This window comes from Oncorhynchus tshawytscha, linkage group LG01 (assembly GCF_018296145.1).
Source record: "Oncorhynchus tshawytscha isolate Ot180627B linkage group LG01, Otsh_v2.0, whole genome shotgun sequence".
NCBI classification, from domain to species: Eukaryota; Metazoa; Chordata; class Actinopteri; order Salmoniformes; family Salmonidae; genus Oncorhynchus; species Oncorhynchus tshawytscha.
The window spans coordinates 30,382,849-30,404,163 of record NC_056429.1 but is presented as its reverse complement, the minus strand read 5'-3'; the positions used below and the strand labels follow the sequence as shown (position 1 = coordinate 30,404,163).

Below are 21,315 nucleotides of genomic sequence, written 5' to 3'. Positions count from 1 at the left end.
TTGCACCTGGGGGGAAAAAAGGCGAGTTAAAATTGGATTTGATTTGCTTTACAATGTTATATTATTAGAAGCAGTGCTATTTCGATTGAATCTACTTACATTACACTCTTAGAAAAAAAGGGTTCCAAAATGGTTCTTCAGCAATCTGGCAGTCAGGTCAGACAGACGGAGAGGTATAGACAGCCAAGCATAAGCTATTTACGTTTCTTAGTCTGCAGGCTGGATAACTTCTGTACTCATTCCCTTTATTCCCTCCTCCATCCAAGCTAGAAGATTCCTGCAAAAACAGAGAATAAAGAATTGACAAAGGCAGTTGATCGGTGTAACATTAGAATGCGTGTTGATGGGGAGCAGGTATTAGCAAAATGTATGTTGTTCTCAAATATAAAATATCCCAAATTACAAGGATCTCTAATGAATCAAGAAAATCTTCACATCCATATTGGGGGTAGAAGTTTCAAGAATTATCCTAGTTTACGTTCTTACGCAACACAAACAATCAATGTTCTGTGTATTCATGTTCTCTCTTTCTCTCACACACACACACACACATACACACACACACACAGCTAACATGACACAATGTTGACATGATGACAATCTTTTTTTCATAAGTTATTGTGATCATAATCATCTCTCCTTCCTCTCACACAGATACACACATAGTTAGCATGACAACGTTGACATGACAATGTTTTTTCTAAACTTATTGTGATCACTCACTCACTCACACCAGTGGCTGTCGGTGCCATTAAAGATGAGGGAGGACGATTTTTACTTTTCATCAGCATGGCCTTATTTCTATTACAGCATATTGGATGACTGTCATTGATATTCCATTCACCGAGTTAAATGTAACAGCGTTAGGCTTAGGCTACTACATGATTCTCTCATTTTCCCTGTACCTGTCATGAGGTTGCTACAACCTAGCCTACGAATGAAAGTTTACAACGTGGGTGCACACAGGACGAGAGAGAAATTTGAGGTGACAGACAGTGGACTTCAATGTACAACACATCAGCTGTATGTGATCAGGCGAAAAAACCTTTCCAAGCCAAACCCTATCGTAACCACTACACACAGCCTACATCGTTGTCATCATATTAGCTAAAGTAACATCATAGTCAACATAGCTAATAGAACTAACAGTTAGTGTGCAATCACTAAGTAGTTTAGCACTTACACTGTCGGGCCCCGGTGGCAATAAATTGTGTTGTGTTGGATAGTCATAGCCAGCTAGCTAACACATCACCCCTCTGTTTGAGCAGGGTGTTTGAGTAGGCTAAACTAGCTATCAGCTTTTCTGGGGAAAAAACCTGCTTGCTTCTTAATTTTGGAAGAAATTAATTTGTTCAAACCTGTTCAAGTATTGTCTTTCTCTCTGGCTCAAGTACTCACCACATTTTATGCATTGCAGTCCTAGCTAGCTGTAGCTTATGCTTTCAGTACTAACTAGCTGTAGCTTATGCTTTCAGTACTAGATTCATTCTCTGATTCTTTGATTGGGTGGGCAACATGTCAGTTCATGCTGCATGAGTTTTGATAGGTTGGAGGACGTCCTCAGGAACTTGCCATTATTACTGTGTAAGTATATGGAAGGGGGTGAGAATGTATTGAAGTCAATGTACCCAGAGGAGGACGGAAGCTAGCTGTCCTCCGGCTACACTGGCGCTACCATACAGAGTGCTGTTGAGGCTTCTGTAGACCTTCAACAGTGTGTTTTAATGAATTATTTGGTGATGTGAATATATTTTTCATCTAAAAAGGATAACTTTTAAAATGTTTAACAATTTTTATTTTTATGAAACTCACTGAGGATGGTCCTCCCCTTCCTCCTCTGAGGAGCCTCCACTGACACACACACATTTACTATCATTAAAATAAATCAAAGTGTAGCAAGCTAGCTAACTACAGTAGCTAGCTCAAATCATTCCTTGATGTTCTTCTCCCCAACACACTGCTGCTTTACTTGCAAAAGTGTAACAAGAATGCAGGAGAACAGGGGACTACCACTTAGCAGTCAAATTTTTTATAAGTTTCTTGTGTTCATTTCGAGAACCTGTTGTGGTTTTCCAGCTGTGTTGATGTGTAGCTTACCAGGCGCCCTGGCCCAACTACCATATGGAATGTTGACGGCTGCTCTCAAGCAGGCTGCCTGAGCGCAGAGATCTTTTGCTGCGCGTGAGACACAGATTCCAATTCAAGTTTTAGCTTCATTATCTTTAAGGTTTTATGGCAGACTACACCTATTGGTGTACTTCCACCAACTACTATACGGGTTAGTGAAAATAAATATTGAATTGCTTTAGCTGGAACTGATATGCCTACCTCCTTATTTAGCTACTGAAATTAAAGTCCAATTACTGTATGCATTATGTTCATTTATTAAAAGCTTTAAGGAGAAATATAATTGTCATATTTTCAGGGTCAAATTCAGGTGCAATAACTTTGGAATAATTATTGATGGAAATAAATGCGATTAAAAATGTAGTTTTGTAAATCCTGGTGGATTGTAGTAGGCTATTGAAATAAAAGACATAGGCAGGCCTATGTAATATTTGTTCAATTCTGAAAAAAGTCATAATAGAACATCAAAACAGCATTTAGTGGAACAGAAGAAAATGTGCAGCACAATAAACAGTGCAATTAGCTAACACGACAAAATATTACTATTAGAAGCCAACACACACAGCAAGAAATCCAGATAGCATTAATAAAACAACCATTATTTCATTGTACTGCAGTTTTGTAAGGGTATCCTGTGTTATTGTGAATGCTTATCTTACATGCTGGTAGCCTAGAACAAATGTTATGGAAGTGAATGTGCACTTTTCAGTTGGGTGGACTGCAAGTACAAAAAACACTGCCATAGACTGTAGTAAACCAAAAGCATTTATTGCATCGGAGATTCCCTAAATTGGGGACCATCTCTGATAGCTATATGACCACAAATTTGAGCTTTTAATGACCTAGCAAATTAGATGACTTGGAGGTGAAATACACTGAACAAAAATATAAACATAATAAAGTGTTGGTCCCATGTTTCATGAGCTGAAATAAAAGATCCCAGAAATGTTTAATATGCACAAAAAGCTTATTTCTCTAAAATGTTGTGCACAAATTTCTATATATCCCTGTTAGTGAGCACTTCTCCTTTGCCAATGTAATCTATCCACCTGACAGGTGTGACATATCAAGAAGCTGATTAAATAGCATGATCATTACACAGGTGCACATTGTGCTAGGGACAAAAAAAAGGCAACTCCTAAAATGTGCAGTTCTGTGACACAATACAATGCCACAGATGTGTCAAGTTTTGAGGGCGCATGCAATTGGCATGCTGACTGCAGGGATGTCCATCAGATCTGTTGCCAGATAATTTAATGTTAATTTCTCTACCATAAGCCGCCTCCGTCGTTTTATAGAATTTGGTAGTACATCCAACTGGCCTCATAACCGCAGACCACGCGTAACCACGCCAGCCCAGGACCTCCACATCCGACTTCTTCACCTGTGGGATCGTCTGAGACCAGCCACCCGGGCCAACTGATAAAAATGTGTTTGCACAGAATTTCTGCACAAACGGTCAGAAACTGTCTCAGGGAAGCTCATGTGCGTACTAGTCATCCTCACCAGGGTCATAACCTGACTGCAGTTTGGCGTCGTAACCTACTTCAGTAGGCAAATGGTTACCTTTGATGGCCACTGGCATGCTAGAGAAGTGTGCTCTTCACGGATGAATCCCGGTTTCAACTGTACCGGGCAGATGGCAGACAGTATATATGGTGTTGTGTGGGTGAGTGGTTTGCTGATGTCAACATTGTGAACAGAGTGCCCCGTGGTGGTGGGGTTATGGTATGGGCAGGTATAAGCTATTGACAACGAACACAATTGCATTTTGTCAATGGCAATTTGAATGCACAGAGATATGGTGACGAGATCCTGAGGCCCGTTGTCGTGCCATTCATCTGCCGCCATCCCCTCATGTTTCAGCATTATAATGCACAGCCCCATGTCGGAAGAATCTGTACACAATTCCTGGAAGCTGAAAATGTCCAAGTTCTTCCATGGCCTGTATACTCACCAGACATGTAACCAGACACTGAGCATTTTTTATCCAGCAACTTTGCACAGCCATTGAAGAGGAGTGGGACAACATTTCACAGGCCACAATCAACCGCCTAATCAACACTATGTGAAGGAGAGGTGTCGCCCTGCATGGGGCAAATGGTTGTCACACCAGATACTGAGTGGTTTTCTGATCCACGACCCTACTTTTTTTGTATTGGTGTCTTTAAGCAACAGATGCGTGTCTGTATTCCCAGTCATGTGATATCCATAGATTAGGGCCTAATGACTATTTCAATTGACTCATCTCCTTATTTGAACCGTGCATTTTGGTTCTGTTTAAAATCACAGATCTTAATGCAATTTACAAAAATACAGTATAAGTAAAATTACTGCATCCAAAAGTGGATTTAAATCTTAATAAAGTGACTTATATATATTTTTTTATCCAAGGTAATTACAGGTAATATTGGTTTATTAGAATGTGGATATTTGTGGTTGAAAGGTATATTTATGGATTGAATGGAATCCTATGGGCAAACAGCATATATGCCTATAAAGTATCTAAATACGTGAGATATGGACTAAAAACGGTTTTGGAATATCAAACAAGTGTGAAAACAGATACACATGTCGAAATGGGGGATATCCAGCCCATTGTGGCTTAAAGTAAATTACATTGGGTTTTATACACCCCATTTTTCATAACAAACCCTACTTAATCAAATAACTGTTGTTTTACAAAAATATCTATACAATAGGTTTAAGAAGTGGTCCTAGTAAGTAAATAAAGTTACCAGCACAGCACACCCATTGACTGTACATTACAATTAGCTTAGTATCTTTACCGAAATTAAGGTTCTCATTAACGAAACGGACCTAAAAAATGATGTGGTAATGATAAATGTGTATTTCGTGCCATAAGGCCCAAGCTCAATCTGCAAATAATAGGAGGGCCGTTATGAGTCAACAAACAATTGACCACGTCACTAAAGCCCATTTATGCCTTAATGTTGGTAAGGTAATGGTTCTGACTTTTTCCCTATTTGAACTTTTTAGCCGTTTTGGTAATGAGAAGGCCAAGTGAGGTAAAGGGGATGTTTGAGAATAAGAACCTCTTCTAAAGTCAGAAGAAAAAAAAAAAAAAATATATATATATATATTTTCTATTTGACCTTTTATTTAACCAGGTAGGCTAGTTGAGAACAAGTTGTCATTTACAACTGCGACCTGGCCAAGATAAAGCAAAGCAGTGCGACACAAACAACAACACAGAGTTACACATGGAATAAACAAGCGTACAGTCAATAACACAATAGAAAAAAAAGAAAGTCTATATACAGTGTGTGCAAATTGCGTGAGGAGGTAAGGCAATAAATAGGACATAGTAGCAGAGTAATTACAATTTAGAAAATTAACACTGTAGTGATAGATGTGCAGATCATGATGTGCAAGTAGAAATACTGGTATGCAAAAGAGCAGAAAGTAAATAAAAACAATATGGGGATGAGGTAGGTAGGTTTGGTGGGCTATTTGCAGACGGGCTATGTACAGCTGCAGCTGCTCAGATAGCTTATGTTTAAAGTTAGTGAGCGAAATATAAGTCTCCAGCTTCAGCGATTTTTGCAATTCGTTCCAGTCATTTGCAGCAGAGAACTGGAAGGAAAGGTGGCCAAAGGAGGGGATGAGATATAGTGAGATATACCAGTGAGATATACCTGCTGGAACGCGTGCTACGGGTGGGTGTTGTTATCGTGACCAGTGAGCTGAGATAAGGCGGAGCTTTACCTAGCATAGACTTATAGATGACCTGGAGCCAGTGGGTCTGGCGACGAATATGTAGCGAGGGCCAGCCGACTAGAGCATACAGGTCGCAGTGGTGGGTGGTATAAGGGGCTTTGGTAACAAAATGGATGGCACTATGATAGACTGCATCCAGTTTGCTGAGTAGAGTATTGGAAGCTATTTTGTAAATGACATCGCCGAAGTCGAGGATCGGTAGGATAGTCAGTTTTACGGTATGTTTGGCGGTGTGAGTGAAGGAGGCTTTGTTGCGAAATATGAAGCCGATTCTAGATTTAATTTTGGATTGGAGATGTTTAATATGAGTCTGGAAGGAGAGCTTACAGTCTAGCAAGACACCTAAGTATTTCCAGAGGTGGATCAGGGAATCACCAGTAGCACGAGCAACATCGTTGATATGTACAGAGAAAAGAGTCAGCCCGAGAATTGAACCCTGTGGTACCCCCATAGAGACTGCCAGAGGTCCGGACAACAGGCCCTCCGATTTGACACAGTGAACTCTCTCTGAGAAGTAGTTGGTGAACCAGCGAATTTATTAACTTATGCTCATCTAAAGACTACTCCTCTCGATGATGCATCTAGAAATGTTGAGTAGAACTTTAGTTTTTACTTGAAAAAGTGTTACGGTAATGAGACATGTTCACAGACAGTGTTTTTACGTAATATATACTGAATGATAGTTTAACGTCAACTATTATTTGAAAAAAATATGATTTATAGACTAACTACAGCAACTTATTTAGTCTTTTATTCAAAATATTTTTTAATCAAGTAAAATTGTATAGAATGACCCGATAATTTAATCCGGATGCATTTCGGTAATGAGTATTTGGGGTGAAAATGTAAGAAATTCTGGCAAAAATATAAAATGTATTTAAATATGAACTATGCAGAAATCGCACTGCCAGTTACTGGTTGCTAAAATTCTAATAGTTTGCCTAATTTCTCTTTTTATGTGACAAAACAAGCAAGTATAGTGTAGAGAATCATTGTACCATCTAAACTGCTGTGAAACATATTTTCCATAACCAAAAATATTGTATTTTCAGCTGTTTTGAAGCTGGTGTACACAACCGAAAGTAAAAGACACAAAGCGAAACATAGAAATAGTGCACATAGAACATATCTACTGCTTCTTAGACTTGCTTTCAATAAGAATGACAGATCTATAACACACATTTCTATGTGAATTTGGTCAGGTCACCAAAAAGTTACATATTGCACTTTGCCAAAAACTAGACATCTTAGTCTGCAGAATGATAGTTGATTTTTGCAAATGCATCATAGGTTTTGTAACTCTATTTGCTACAGACATGTTTAAAACTGGTTTCATGAGAATCACCTGTATATGGATACAATGTATCCAAATGGCATGAATCTAATAGCCACTGCTATATTCAACTAGAGCTATCTGACCATGTTCATTGTATTAATTTCCTGCCTTAATGTAGGCTACACATATTTATTTATGCACGGAATGCCTGCCTAATGCAGTTTGGTGCACTGGTTCCTGTGATGCTCAGTAGGGTTGTGTTTTTGGCAGCCTTGAAACCATACCAATATGTGTCTTTGTCAGCTGTTGAAGCAGTACCGATCTGTTGTTGCGAAGTTGCCCTCTGAATTCTACCGATCTGCACTGACAGACGCAGCGTGTAACCAATGTTGAAACATACATTTGTCCATGGAAATGGAATAACAAGTTGTTCAGTGCCTCTATGGTTGAACAAGTTGTTCAGGGCAGGCCATGGTAAGTCATTCTCATCCACCCTGAACTGAATCTGTTTTGCCATGCATCTTGTGATATCTATAGTGGTGTCTGCATGCCTTGTCTGTGTCCTCATTGTCATTGTTTGTCTTTAGGAGTATTTGTGTGGAAGTTGTCCTTGAGCACTGCTCACAGCATGCACAGTAGCCTGTTGTCTGAGTTCTAGAAAATGTCCAGTGACTTTTGGTTTGACCGTGACCAAGTTAGGATGCGTGTTAGTCACTCCCCAAATAGTACACAGTTTATTCCTTAGCCTAAACCTGGTATTCGTTGAATCTGTACAGTGAGGAAATATGTATATGAGGAGATGTGTATTTTGACACCTAAGCCCCCTTTTCATTTGGCATTTGAATTAAGGCCAAATTTGAGCTGGCTTGAATGTAATTCTCAAATTAGAGCTGGGTCAGAGGAAACCCTGGCCAGTGCAGCCCAGTTTCACAACTGATGCTAGCCCGATTAAGATTCAGGCCAGTGACGTTGTTCTCAAGTTGGCAAACACAGTTGCTAAGCAACCAGTTGTCAGCTTCTTCAATCAAGCAACAGATAAATGTATACTGTTGCGGCAAATAACTAAAAAGTCGGTTCCCTGGTCCTTTGAGGAGGTCCAGACCCTTCTGTCAATCTGGGCAGACACTTCAGGACAACATTTATACAGTTGAAGTCGGAAGTCTAGATACACCTTAGCCAAATACATTTAAACTCAGTTTTGAACTATTCCTGACATTTAATCCTAGTAAAAATTCCCTGTCTTAGGTCAGTTAGGATCCCCACTTTAAATTAAGAATGTGAAATTTCAGAATAATAGTAGAGTGATTCATTTCAGCTTTTATTTTTCATCACATTCTCAGTGGGTCAGAAGTTTACATACACTCAATTAGTGTTTGGTAGCATTGCCTTTAAATTGTTTAACTTGGGTCAAACGTTTCAGATAGCCTTCCACACGCTTCCCACAATAAGTTGGGTGAATTTTGGCCCATTTGTTTCATCAGACCAGAGGACATTTCTCCAAAAAGTACTATATTTGTCCCCATGTGCAGTTGCAAACCGTAGTCTGGCTTTTTTTATGGCGGTTTTGGAGCAGTGGCTTCCTCCTTGTTGAGTGGCCTTTCAGGTTATGTCGATATAGGACTCGTTTTACTGTGGATATAGATACTCTTACCTGTTTCCTCCAGCATCTTCACAAGGTTGATTTGCACTTTTTGCACCAAAGTACGTTCATCTCTAGGAGAGCGGTATGACGGCTGCGTGGTCCCATGGTGTTTATACTTGCGTACTATTGTTTGTACAGATGAACGTGGTACCTTCAGGCATTTGGAAATTGCTCCCAAGGATGAACCAGACCTGTGGAGGTCTACAATTTGTTGTCTGAGGTCTTGGCTGATTGCATTTGATTTTCCCATGAGTTTGAAGGTAGGCCTTGAAATACATCCACAGGTACACCTCCAATTGACACAAATTATGTCAATTAGCCTATCAGAAGCTTCTAAAGCCATGCCATCACTTTCTGGAATTTTCCAAGTTGTTTAAAGGCACAGTCAACTTAGTGTTTGTAAACTTCTGACCCACTGGAATTGTGATACAGTGAATTATAATAGAAATAATCTGTCTGTAAACAATTGTTGGAAAAATGACTTGTGTCATGCACAAAGTAGATGTCCTAACCCACTTGCCCAAACTATAGTTTGTTAACAAGAAACTTGTGGAGTGGTTGAAAAACTTCCGACTTCAACTGTAGCTTCTCTGTTCTGCAGGTGCGTTGAAAATCTGTCCAGCTTTATATTTTCCGTGTCGTCGTTCAGCCACCACTTGGTGAAACATAAGATATGATTGTTTGTTGTCAAGTAAAACGGGTGGCAGTGGGAGTTTACTCACTCGCCTACGGATTGTCAAAAGGCAGCCTGATCTGCGTCCTCTTTTCCTCTGTCTTTTCTTCACGCAAATGGCGGGGATCTGGGCCTGTTCCCTGGAGAGCAGTATATCTTTCTCGTCAGACTCGTTAAATGAAAAATCATCTTCCAGTTCGTGTTGAGTAATCCCAGTTCTGATGTCCAGAAGTCATTTTCAGTCATAAGAGACGGTAGCTGCAACATTATGTACAGAATAAGTCAAAAAACAAGTTACAAACAACGCAAAAAATCGAACATAATAGCACAATTGGTATTTTATTAGGATCCCCATTTGCTGTTGCAGAAGCAGCAGCTACTCTTTCTGGGGTCCAAACAAAACATGAAACATAAAACAGAATGACATACAGAACATCATTAGACAAGAACAGCTCAAGGGCAGAACTACATACATTTTTAAAAAGGCACACGTAGCCTACATACAAATGCATACACACAAACTATCTAGGTCAAAAAGGGGAGCGGTGTTGTACCGTGAGGTGTTGCTTTATCTGTTTTTTGAGCCCAGGCTTGGTGTTTATTTGAGCAATATGAGATGGAAGGAAGTTCCATGCAATAAGGGCTCTATATAATACTGTACGTTTTCTTGAATTTACTCTGGATTTGGGGACTATGAAAGACTCCTGGTGGCATGTCTGGTGCGATAAGTGTGTGTCAGAGCTGTGTGTAAGTTGACTATGCAAACAAGTTGTGATTTTCAACACATTAATGTTTCTTATAAAAAGAAGAAGTGATGCAGTCAGTCTCTCTTCAACTCTTAGCCAAGAGAGGGCCTCCTGGGTGGCGCAGTGGCTAAGGGCGCTGTACTGCAGCGCCAGCTGTGCCACCAGAGACTCTGGGATCGCGCCCAGGCTCTGTCGGCCTTGACCGGGAGGTCCGTGGGGCGACGCACAATTGGCCTAGCGTCGTCCGGGTTAGGGAGGGTTTGGCCGGTAGGGAAATCCTTGTCTCAAAAAAGCAGAGCATCTCTTTATTACGGCCAGACCTCTCCCCATCTTTGCAACCATTGAATCAATATATCTTGACCATGACAGTTTACTGTCTAAGGTAACGCCAAGTATTTTAGTCACCTCAACTTGTTCAACAGCCAAACCATTCATTACCAGATTCAGCTGAGGTCTAGCACTTAAGGAATGATTTGTACCAAATACAATGCTCTTAGTTTTAGAGATGTTCAGGACCAGTTTATTACTGGCCACCCATTCCAAAACAGACTGCAACTCTTTGTTAAGGTTTTCAGTGACTTCATTAGCTGTGGTTGCTGATGCATATATGGTTGAATCATACATGGGCATGTAAAGCGTCAGCCATCCTCTTCGGCGCCATCTTAACATCTGGTGTATCTCCACTCCAGTGGTGATGGAGAAGGTCAGCCTGGGTCTGTCTTTGTGCAAAGAGTATTGAAACTTATTTTGTCAGATAGTAGCCTAATTGAGACAATATCCTCCCATTTAAAGGTGCTAGACAGGATTTGTTTTAGAATTTTAATTTGAGAAAATGTCCATAATATATTCGTAGTTATTGCAATGATAGTGTTTCACAGTATTACTTCCCGCTGTGATATTTGCCTGTTGATTTCTCCTACCGGTGCGGCATCTGTAATCAAAATGGGAAAGCTTTTTTTGACTTTGTGGCTGTGTTATCTAGTGGGAATTGGATTAAGTGGCCATGAAGAAATCGGTCTGTCATTTCCTGGCTGCTAAAATTGTACACTGTTCGCTCAATTTCAGTTTATGTGAGAAAACAAGCACTGAATACTGTAGGGAATCATTGTACCATCAAAATTGCTCTGAAATATATTTTCAATCACATAAAATATAATTTTGACAGCTGTTTGAAGCTGGTGGACCAAAACCGAAAGTAAAAGGCTCTAGCAAGTCTCCACCTAACACGGAAATTAGATGCGGGGGAGATTTGTTTTGAATGCAGCCTAGCGCTGTTGCAATTAACCTAGAAATTCTAGGTGTAGCACCTTTAATCCACTTCAAGTCACTAGCCTTGTCTGTATGTCTGTCTGTGCCAGCCAGCCAGCCAGCCAGAGTTGGGCTCAATTCGTATTGACGACAGTCAATTCAGGAAGTAAACTAAAATTACAATTTAATGACTTTTCAATAAACTGAAAAGTAAATTGAAATCAATTTGAAATGAGCCCAACCCTTCTCTCTCTCTTTCTTTCTGTATTTCTCTCTCTCGCCAGGTTCAAGACACGACACACACCTAGGATTAGTTTCATGTGGATCCAGGAGCGGATGGAAGCTTGTGTTTACATCTGTGGTACCGAGCCCCCCATCCCAGCTGACTGACACAGTGCCAAGCCTTGGTTGTAAATGAGTTTAGGAGGTGTGGTTGTGTGTGTCTGTGTTTTCTGACTGGTGTGTCAGTGCTTTGGAAGCTTCAGGATGTGATTAATCTCTAATCAGAACGTCTGGGAGTAGCAGAGCTGATGGCTAGAGCAGAACCTCACACGGCACCGCCTTGTCCTCTGGAAACTCATAGTTCACCACACAGCCAACCCCAATGAAACCTAAAGCAAGTCCCTAACTCCTTCTCTAGCTTATTCTCAACATGATTTCAGCACTTTTATTTCCATGGCTGACTGATCATGGCTCATTCTTGTCCCTTTTACAGCAGACACGGTGGTCAATATGTTTGGTACATCGAAACCTATTATCGAATCGCTATACATATAGAATCGTGAGAATCGCAATGCATATCGTATCATCGCCTAAGTATTGTGATAATATTGTATTGTGAGGTCACTGGCAATTCCCAGCCCTGCCTGCTAAAGACTGCACTCTGGCACAATATATTGTGATTGTTTTTTCTGCTGGTCACAAGGAAATTTGAAAAGCTTCAGGTGGGTCACTGCACAAGAATGTTAGGTAACGACTGTTTCATATTCCTACCATATAGACTCGCACAGACCACAGGGCAATCTTGATCAAATATATGTGTGGTTCTCAGTGGCCTTTGTTATTTTTATTTTCCAGGTTGACATTTTGAACAAAACGGCTGTGCTGAGAACATGGGCTGCAGAGGGTTGGTTGCCTTACTGGACATCGCTTAATAAAGTGTAAGAGGTAAGGAGACGAAGAAAAAGGCTGCATGGCATTTGAGGAATGTACTGCACAGTCTATGCAACGACTCCATTTAGACTGGCACCATTGGTGTGACGGGTCTATTAAGTTAATGTGGTCTAAAGCATTTTTGAATACATGCAGTGACAAATTTAGGCTATTTGTGCATGTAATTTATATTTGATGATTTAGCTATGTGTCACCTTTTGGGGTCTGAATTTTAAATTTGGGTTTCTCAAAGTGGGTATTTGGGTTTGCCCAAGTAGAGTAAAGTCATTGTTAAAAATGTGTCCAGGTAATAGGTCAAAATGGTGATAGGTAAGGGTTTTGGAATATATTATAGCCTGACTATCTTGAGATAAATGGTTGGTTCTGATGTTGACGTTTGCGCTGTGACGGTCATGGAGTTTTTGATGACCGCAGTCTCTGTAATATCCGTTCGAATAGCAAAGAAAAACGTTCAGCCTCTATGGAGGCTCTAGTCTAGAGTGTCTGGGTAAATTGTGTTTGAGTGCATTTATAAACTCTCGAAATGGTTAAATGAGTGAGAAATAAATGGCATTGTTGCAATAGTTTGTGAGTGGTCAACATACTCATGATACGATATTATCACGATACTTGGGTGCCGATACAAAATGTATTGCAATTCTCATGAATCTACACTGAGTATACCAAACATTATGAACCCCCCACCTTTTTTTTGCCTCAATCTGTTGGGGCATGGACTCTACACAATGTTCGAAAGCTTTCCACAGGGATGCTGGTCCCTGTTGACTCCAATGATTCCCACAGTTGTGTTAAGTTGGTTGGATGTTCTTTGTGTGGTGGACCATTCTTGATACACACAGGAAGCTGTTGAGCATGAAAAACCCAGCAGCGTTGCAGTTCTTGACACTCAAACCGGTGCACCTGGCACCTACTACCAAAGGCACTTACATACTTTGTCTTACCCATTTACCCTCTGAATTGCACACATACACAATCCATGTCTCAACACTTAAAAATCCTTCAACCTATCTCCTCCCCTTCATCTACATTGATTGAAGTGAATTTACAGGTTAACAGGTGACATCAGTAGCTTTCACCTGGATTCATCTGGTCAGTCTGTCAAGGAAAGAGCAGGTGTTCCTAATGTTTTGTACACTGTGTATACAATCATAAATTGGCATGCTTAATTACTTTACCATATGTGTGCAGTTTACAAGGTGCTTGTTTAAAAAATGCAAGCAATATGATTACTATTACTAAGTATGTGTATATAGTAAATTGTATGTTTTAGGTTTTCAATATATCAAAATGTGTTTCTGGTTATTGATTTGGACACTTTAAAACTGTTTTTTGACTTTGGGCAATTCATCAAAATGTTTTGTCAGCAGAAAGCAGCGACAGCATTATTTTCAATTTACATTTTTTGTAATATAAATGTAACTTTATTAACAAAATGAATTTCCAATGGCATTGTACTGTTCAAAAGTTTGGGGTCACTTAGAAATGTCCTTGTTTTTGAAAGAAAAGCACATTTTTTGTCCATTTAAAATAACATCAAATTGATCAGAAATACAGTGTAGACATTGTTAATGTTGTAAATGACTATTGTAGCTGGAAACGGCTGATTTTTCTATGGAATATCTACATAGGCGTACAGAGGCCCATTATCATTTTGAGCCTGTAATCGAACCCACAAATGCTGGTGCTCCAGATACTTAACTAGTCTAAAGAAGGCCAGTTTTATTGCTTCTTTAAACAGCACAACAGTTTTCAGCTGTGCTAACATAATTGCAGAAGGGTTTTCTAATGATCAATTAGCCTTTTAAAATGATAAACTTGGATTAGCTAACACAATGTGCCATTGGAACACAGGTGTGATGGTTGCTGATAATGTGCCTCTAGACGCCTATTTAGATATTCCATTAAAAATCAGCTGTTTCCAGCTACAATAGTCATTTACAACATTAACAGTGGCTACACTGTATTTGTGATCAATTTGATGATATTTTAATTCACAAAAAAATTGCTTTTCTTTGAAAAACAAGGACATTTTTAAGTGACCCCAAACTTTTGAATGGTAGTGTAAGCCTACGCTCATGATGCATATCGTGGTAGGCGGTGGTAGCGGGCACTGTGGGCAGTTGGCATGGCGTATTTAATATCTTCCTCTCCTGTGTTCCCTGGCAGTGCTCATCTCTCTGTCTCTGTCTCTCTCTCTCCCTCTCTCTGTCTGAACTGGCCACTGTGGGAGAATGGGCAAGTGGTGGGGCTCCTGGCAGCCTCTCTGTCCTCCTGCTGCCATTGGAAACCGCTGCCCTACTCTGACATTCCTGTCTGTGGAGTGTGGGATTCAAACGCAAACAAAGACCCCTTTTGTGCTGTTGGGGCTGCGGATGCATGTGCTTGGGTGGAACACAACTGGGTTGCCCAGCTCTGGGGGCTTCAGCAGCCCAGTGGTGTGGAGACGAGCTGGGGTGGGCAGGGAACTGGGCAGCAGCATGGATAGAGAAACAGTAGCTCAAGGTTTAAGCTTTAGCCCAGACACAGTATGGATCACTGACTGTCAGAAGAATCATCGAGCCTGCTGTTTTTGTTTGTCAGTAACTCCACTGTATTCTCCTTCTTCTTGGAATTGTCAGCCTACTAATTAGAAGCCATTAACCACAGTGTGTGCTGGTAGCAGGCACACTGTCTTATTGTCTGATTTAACAGGGAGAGGTGTAACCTTTGTGTCTGAGAGCGGGAGAGAGAGAGGGTGTATATGCAAAGTGTGGGTAAATGTATATTTGGTTCGTTTCCCGGCAATGAATGTGTTGATGCTCGTTGGTGGTTTCCGACTGCATTAGATTACTGAGGGATTCTCTGCCACTTAGAGCAGAAACTCTCCTCCTCCAGCTCCTTGTCTGAACGGCTGAAGATCTTAAATGTCGGCCTGTTACTATGGCGGAGACATTTTCCCATCCCCACTGTCAGTTCCCTAAAAGCAGTACTGCTGCTTTTCATATGGTGACACTCTGGCTATCCTAACCCCTTACTAATCGATGGTCCACAAATTATTTTGAGTTTCCGATGTCAGAATATGTCGGGATGGTACACACTGGCTTGGGCTGAGCTTAGAAAGGACCTATTTTGTATGCCACGGTCCATACGATCCGGATCAGATTTTTGGTGTTTAATATAGGTACGTTTTACATACCTCCAGTAAGACCCTATGATCCGTGAACCGTACATGATATAGACAACATCTTGGTGTCATTATACTCCTTAGGCTATAGTGTGCTGTCATATCTGTAGATTCCCATGCATTTATTCAACATTAAAAATATTTATCTCACAAGTATCCTTTTTGATTTTGCTTATTTTTAGACATTGTCTGGAACCATATTCTCTTCAAACACGTCACATTTCAAGAGTATGCACTCTGGTACTTGAAAATATGACAATTTTCTGCATAGAAATTGACATTATAGTTCATTAACCAAGCACAGCCCTCCTTTTAGGGTTGCACATTCAGCAAATCACCAACAGAGTTCCCTTCAAATCCATTTTCCCATTCACTGTGTTGGTGGTGCTCATAAAATTGATCAGAATTAGCAGAGAGGGCACTTTGTAAATCTTATGTACTTATAGAGTAGATATTGTTCCAAACAATACGTCTTAAAAAGGGTACTTTTGAGATTGATTCATATTAATATTTTCAATGTTAAATGAATTAATTCATGTGAACGTGTATTTCAGAAGGTCCATATGTTAGAGCACACTAGGAGTATAATGACACCAAGATGTTGTTCGTGCACACAATGTCTCTAGGCAACCTGAAGTCGATAGCCAAAGTCTACGCCCCTTCGCCGGTGATTGGTCAATAGTAGGGATTCTTCAATGAAGTGTTTGTTGTCATTCAATGAGAGATTCATTGTTTTCATGCATATTTTTTTAACTTGAGAAATACTGTACCAAACATCTTAGTTAGATGCAAACATTTCGCGACTAAGATCTTGTTGGCAAAAATGTCAAAATTAATTACCGATTTCTTGAGTTATCTTAGATAAATTCAGACTGTTTTGAGGAAGTGCATACTGGCTACAGTGTCTCAAGATGGACAAACAGTGCTATTGATGCTTTTTTCCCTCATTTTTATAGCGAAGGTCTTAGAGGTATGGAGGTAGGTCCTCTTTCTGCGGTAGGTAGACCATCATAGGGGGGAGCTCAGCCTCCAACAGAGATAAAGGGAGTCTCTCTCTGCTCTATAATAGAATTGGGGTGATGCGCACTCATGATGGAGCAATTCTCAGCTGTAGAGGAATTCAGCGGAGCTATTTTTACCCTGCATGGCGCGGGCGGTTGCTATGGGGTTGCTATGGGGTTGCTGATGGGCACTGACGATATGCTGGCGTCTCGATGCATGCGTTGGTGTGCGTGACGACGAGCTGCGCCAAGGATCCACTTTAGAATGAGTCATATCCTCAGAGCTCCTCTGACCTACATCTGAGTCAGTGCGTGCACACGCACACACAGCGCATCAGCACAATGCCTGTGAGATGGAATTGGTGAAAAAGGGTTTGGCGAGTGAGATTTTGTAAGTGGGAGAAAAATCTAATCAAATCTAATTTTATTTGTCACATGCGCCTAATACAACAAGTGCATATCTTACCCTGAATTGCTTACTTTGCAAGCCCTTAACCAACAATGCAGTTATAAGAAAATAGAGAATAAAATATTTACTAAGTTCGCTAAAGTTAAAAAATAATTGTCCAGGTGGCCATTTGATTAATTGTTCAGCAGTCTTATAGCTTGGGGGTAGAAGCTGTTAAGGAGCCCTTTGGACCTATGCTTGGCGCTCCGGTAACGAATGTGTGCAGTAGCCGAGAGAACAGTCTATGACTTGGGTGACTGGAGTCTTGACCATTTTTTGGGCCTTCCTCTGACACCGCCTAGTATATAGGTTCTGGATGGCAGGAAGCTTGGCCCCAGTGATGAACTGGGCCATATGCACTACCCTCTGTAGAGCCTTCTGGTCGGGTGCCGAGCAGTTGCAATACCAGGCGGTGATGCGACCGGTTAGGATGCTCTAGATAGTGCATCTGAATAACTTTTTGAGGATCTAGCAACCTATGCCAGGTCTTTTCAGTCTCCTGAGCGGGAAAGGCGTAGTTGTGCCCTCTTCACAACTTTCTTGGTGTGTTTGACCATGATAGTTTGTCGGTGATGTGGGCACCAAGGAATTTGAAACTCTCGAGCCACTCCACAACAGCCCCGTCGACATAAATTGGGGCATGTTCGGCCCTGCTTTTCCTGTAGTCCACAATCATCTCCCTTGTCTTGCCGTTGTTGAGGGAGAGGTTGTTGTCCTGGCACCACACTTCCAGCTCTCTGACCTCCTCCCTATAGGCTCTGTATTTGAGGCTACTAAGAAATGATGAGGGGGCTCCTTCCTGGGAGGTGTATTAATCGGTTTCTGTGTATATGAGGGAGAAACAGGACATTTGCGGCTTCAGTGATTGATGAGTGGCTACTTTAAAAACATTTATCTTCGCCTTCCACCCTCTCATTTTCCATGTCCTTCCCATTATCCTTCATGCCTCCCTCTCTCTTCTTTTCCTCTTGTCTCACTACTGCCCCAGAGAAGCCAGGATGCATTTGCTAACTGTGTAATTGGCTTTTGAATGTTGTGATATGCTGGTTAGGGACTTGATTGGCTGTTCAGGGCTCATGGTGACTTTCTCTGCTCAGTGGTTGGCTGCTCAGGGTTTCATGGTGACATGTGATGAAGTTAAAGGGGAAGGAAGAGGAAAATAGGTCATTGTGTCAGCGGATCAGTGAAGCACTCAGTGACCTCATAGTTATACAAGCACAGCCTTTAGCTGTACCTACAGCTAGTGTTGCTGCTGCTACTGCAACTGTTGTGATTTTAGAGGAAAAATAAATGTTGCTGTAGCTTTTTAACCTTTAATCCTACTCCCTGTCATTCCTCTGCTCTCACGTCATGCTCTGTCTGCATGTTTTTCTTCGTGGCAATTCCAGTGTTATGGACTTGCACGCAAAATCGCTTACTTTAACGTGTCAAAGAATTTACAAAAAATATACATTTAAACTTTTATGTGTGTATAATAGCCCTAGGGGGGTGTTTATACCCCAAAAAGCTAACTTCTAAATATTGGCATGTTGGAGAAATAAAGCAAATACGAAGCGTTATGGATGTTGTTGACCAGCTTTTGGAGGAGACTGAACATATTAGTGAAAGTCTACGTCTTAACATGGATAGCCATTTCGAAGGAAAGGCTTGGCTGAGCACAAAAACTATACTTTTTTAAAGGTTGTCATTTCCATTATTACTTTAGAGACGAAAAATGAATTACGGATGTTATACCCTGCGTTATGGTTGTTACAGTCTGAAATAGACAATCAAATTAGAAAAATATCCGCAAAAGGCATAGTAACTTATAGGCCCCGGCAGAATTACTATTTTACTATACAGTATATACTGGTACTGATGCACGCACCGGTTTCGGTTTTTACTTTTCTTTTTATAATGGTATTTCAATTTGTAATGCGATACACCACTCCAGCGCATGTAACGTCTTTAAAAAAATACTTTACTCCGTTTCCTAATTGAGTCGTCTCTCCCGCTCCTCCTGGATGCCGCTTCCCCATACGCTTCCTATACAAAGCCCTGCACCCTATCACTCGAGCACTTGCTGTGCGGTTCACTCTGCCTGCATGGTCAGATGCAACAAGATGTTGGTGACAATGATGCTGATTTCCACTTTGCTTCTGAATATAAATGCACAAGTGTTCTATAATTACACTATTAGTTTGTATCATACTGTCTACAAACAGCTAGTTTTGTCTTTTCTTATAAAGTTGTGGCTAAACTAAATTGTGTTAGCTGCTAATGCTAATTTCTAGTTAGCTAGCTAATTAGCTTAATTTAAAAAGTCAGCTCAAACATAGCTAGGGAATACAGCCCGATACCAGTGCTGGTGTAGGCCTGGATCAGCATGTTGTTCGGGCAACGATATCTTCTAAATCAGATAAAAATAGTCAAAGCATGAATATGTTAGCTAGCACTGGCTAGCTAGTTTGTTAAGTAAATATTTTCTTAACTGCATTGTTGGTTAATGGCTTATAAGTCTGCATTTCACGGTAAGGTCTACACTTGTATTCGGCGCATATGACAAATAAAATGTGATTTTATTTTATTTACTTGGGGTGTGAAAGTATAAACGAAGTTGGGATCCTTAATGCTACGAAAAATCAGCATGCAGCATGTACAATGTTGGTCCCATGTTTGATGAGCTAAAATAAAAGATCCCAAAAAGCTAATTTCTCTCATTTTTTTGGCACACATTTGTTTACATTTCTGTTAGTGATCATTTCTCCTTTGCCATGATAATCCCATCTACCTGACAGGTGTGGCATATCAGTAAACTGATTAAACAGCATGATCATTATACAGGTGCACTTTGTGCTGGGGACAATAAAAGGCCACTATAATCTGCAGTTTTTTCACACAACGCAATGCCACAGATGTTTCAAGTTTTGGCATGCTGACTGCAGGACTGTCCACCAGAGCTGTTGCCAGATAATTTAATGTTAATTTCTCTACCATAAGCCGCCTCCATCGTTTTAGAAAATTTGGCAGTACTACCAACCGGCTTCGCAAACGGAGACCACATGTAACCCCGCCAGCCGAGCACCACCAAATCTGGCTTCTTAACCTGCGGGATCGTCTGAGATCAGCCACTCGGACTGCTGATAAAACTGTGGGTTTGTACAACTGAAGAATTTCTGCACAAACTGTTCAACTGAGTGCTCATCTGCATGCTTGTCGTCCTCACCAGGGTCTTAGCCTGACGGCAGTTCAGCGTCGTAACTGACTTCAGTGGGTAAATGCTCACATTCGATGGCCACTCGCATGCTGGAGAAGTTTGCTCTTCACAGATGAATCCCGGTTTCAACTGTACCGTGCAGATAGCAGACATTATGTATGGCGTCTTGTGGGTGAGCGGTTTGCTGATGTCAACGTTGTGAACAGAGTGTCCCATGGTGGCGATGGGGTTATGTTATGGGCAAGCAAAAGCTACGGACAACAAACACAATTGCATTTTATTGATGGCAATTTGAATGCACAGAGATATCGTGACGAGATCCTGAGGCCCATTGTTGTGCTATTCGTCCGCCGCCATCACCTCATGTTTAAGCATAATTATGCACAGCCCCATGTCGCAAGGATCTGTACACAATTCCTGGAAGCTGAAAATGTCTCAGTTCTTCCATGGAGATGTGTCGCTCTGCATGATTCAAATGGTGGTCACACCAGATACTGACTGGTTTCCTGATCCACACCCCTCCCGTTTTTTAAGGTATCTGTGACCAACAGATGTATATCAGTATTCCCAGTCATGTGAAGTCTATAGATTAGGGCCTAATGAATTTGGTTCAATTGACTGATTACCATATACAGTGCATTCGGAAAGTATTCAGACCCTTTCCCCTTTTCCACATTTTGTTACATTGCAGCCTTAATCTAAAATTGATTATATTGATTTTTTTCCTCATCAATCGACACAGACAACCCCATAATGACAAAGCGAAAACAGGATTTTGACATTTTTGCAAATGTATAAAATAAAAAATAAAAACTTATTTACATCAGTATTCAAACCCTTTGCTTTGAGACTCGAAAATCATTGATGTTTCTACAACTTGA

General features: G+C 40.8%; 1 protein-coding gene across 2 annotated transcripts in view; it reads left to right on the top strand.

Annotated features, from left to right (window-relative positions):
- The window catches only part of clocka (clock circadian regulator a), a 61,353-nt gene that overhangs the window by 3,740 nt on the left and 36,298 nt on the right, over positions 1-21,315 (top strand). Inside the window, exon 2 of one of the 2 annotated variants that reach the window (XM_024418877.2) lies at positions 12,531-12,620. The exons of the other annotated variant lie outside the window; for it this stretch is intronic. The gene's annotated coding sequence lies outside the window, so the exon portion shown is untranslated. The remainder of the gene's footprint in view (positions 1-12,530; positions 12,621-21,315) is intronic. 2 annotated transcript variants of the gene reach the window in all.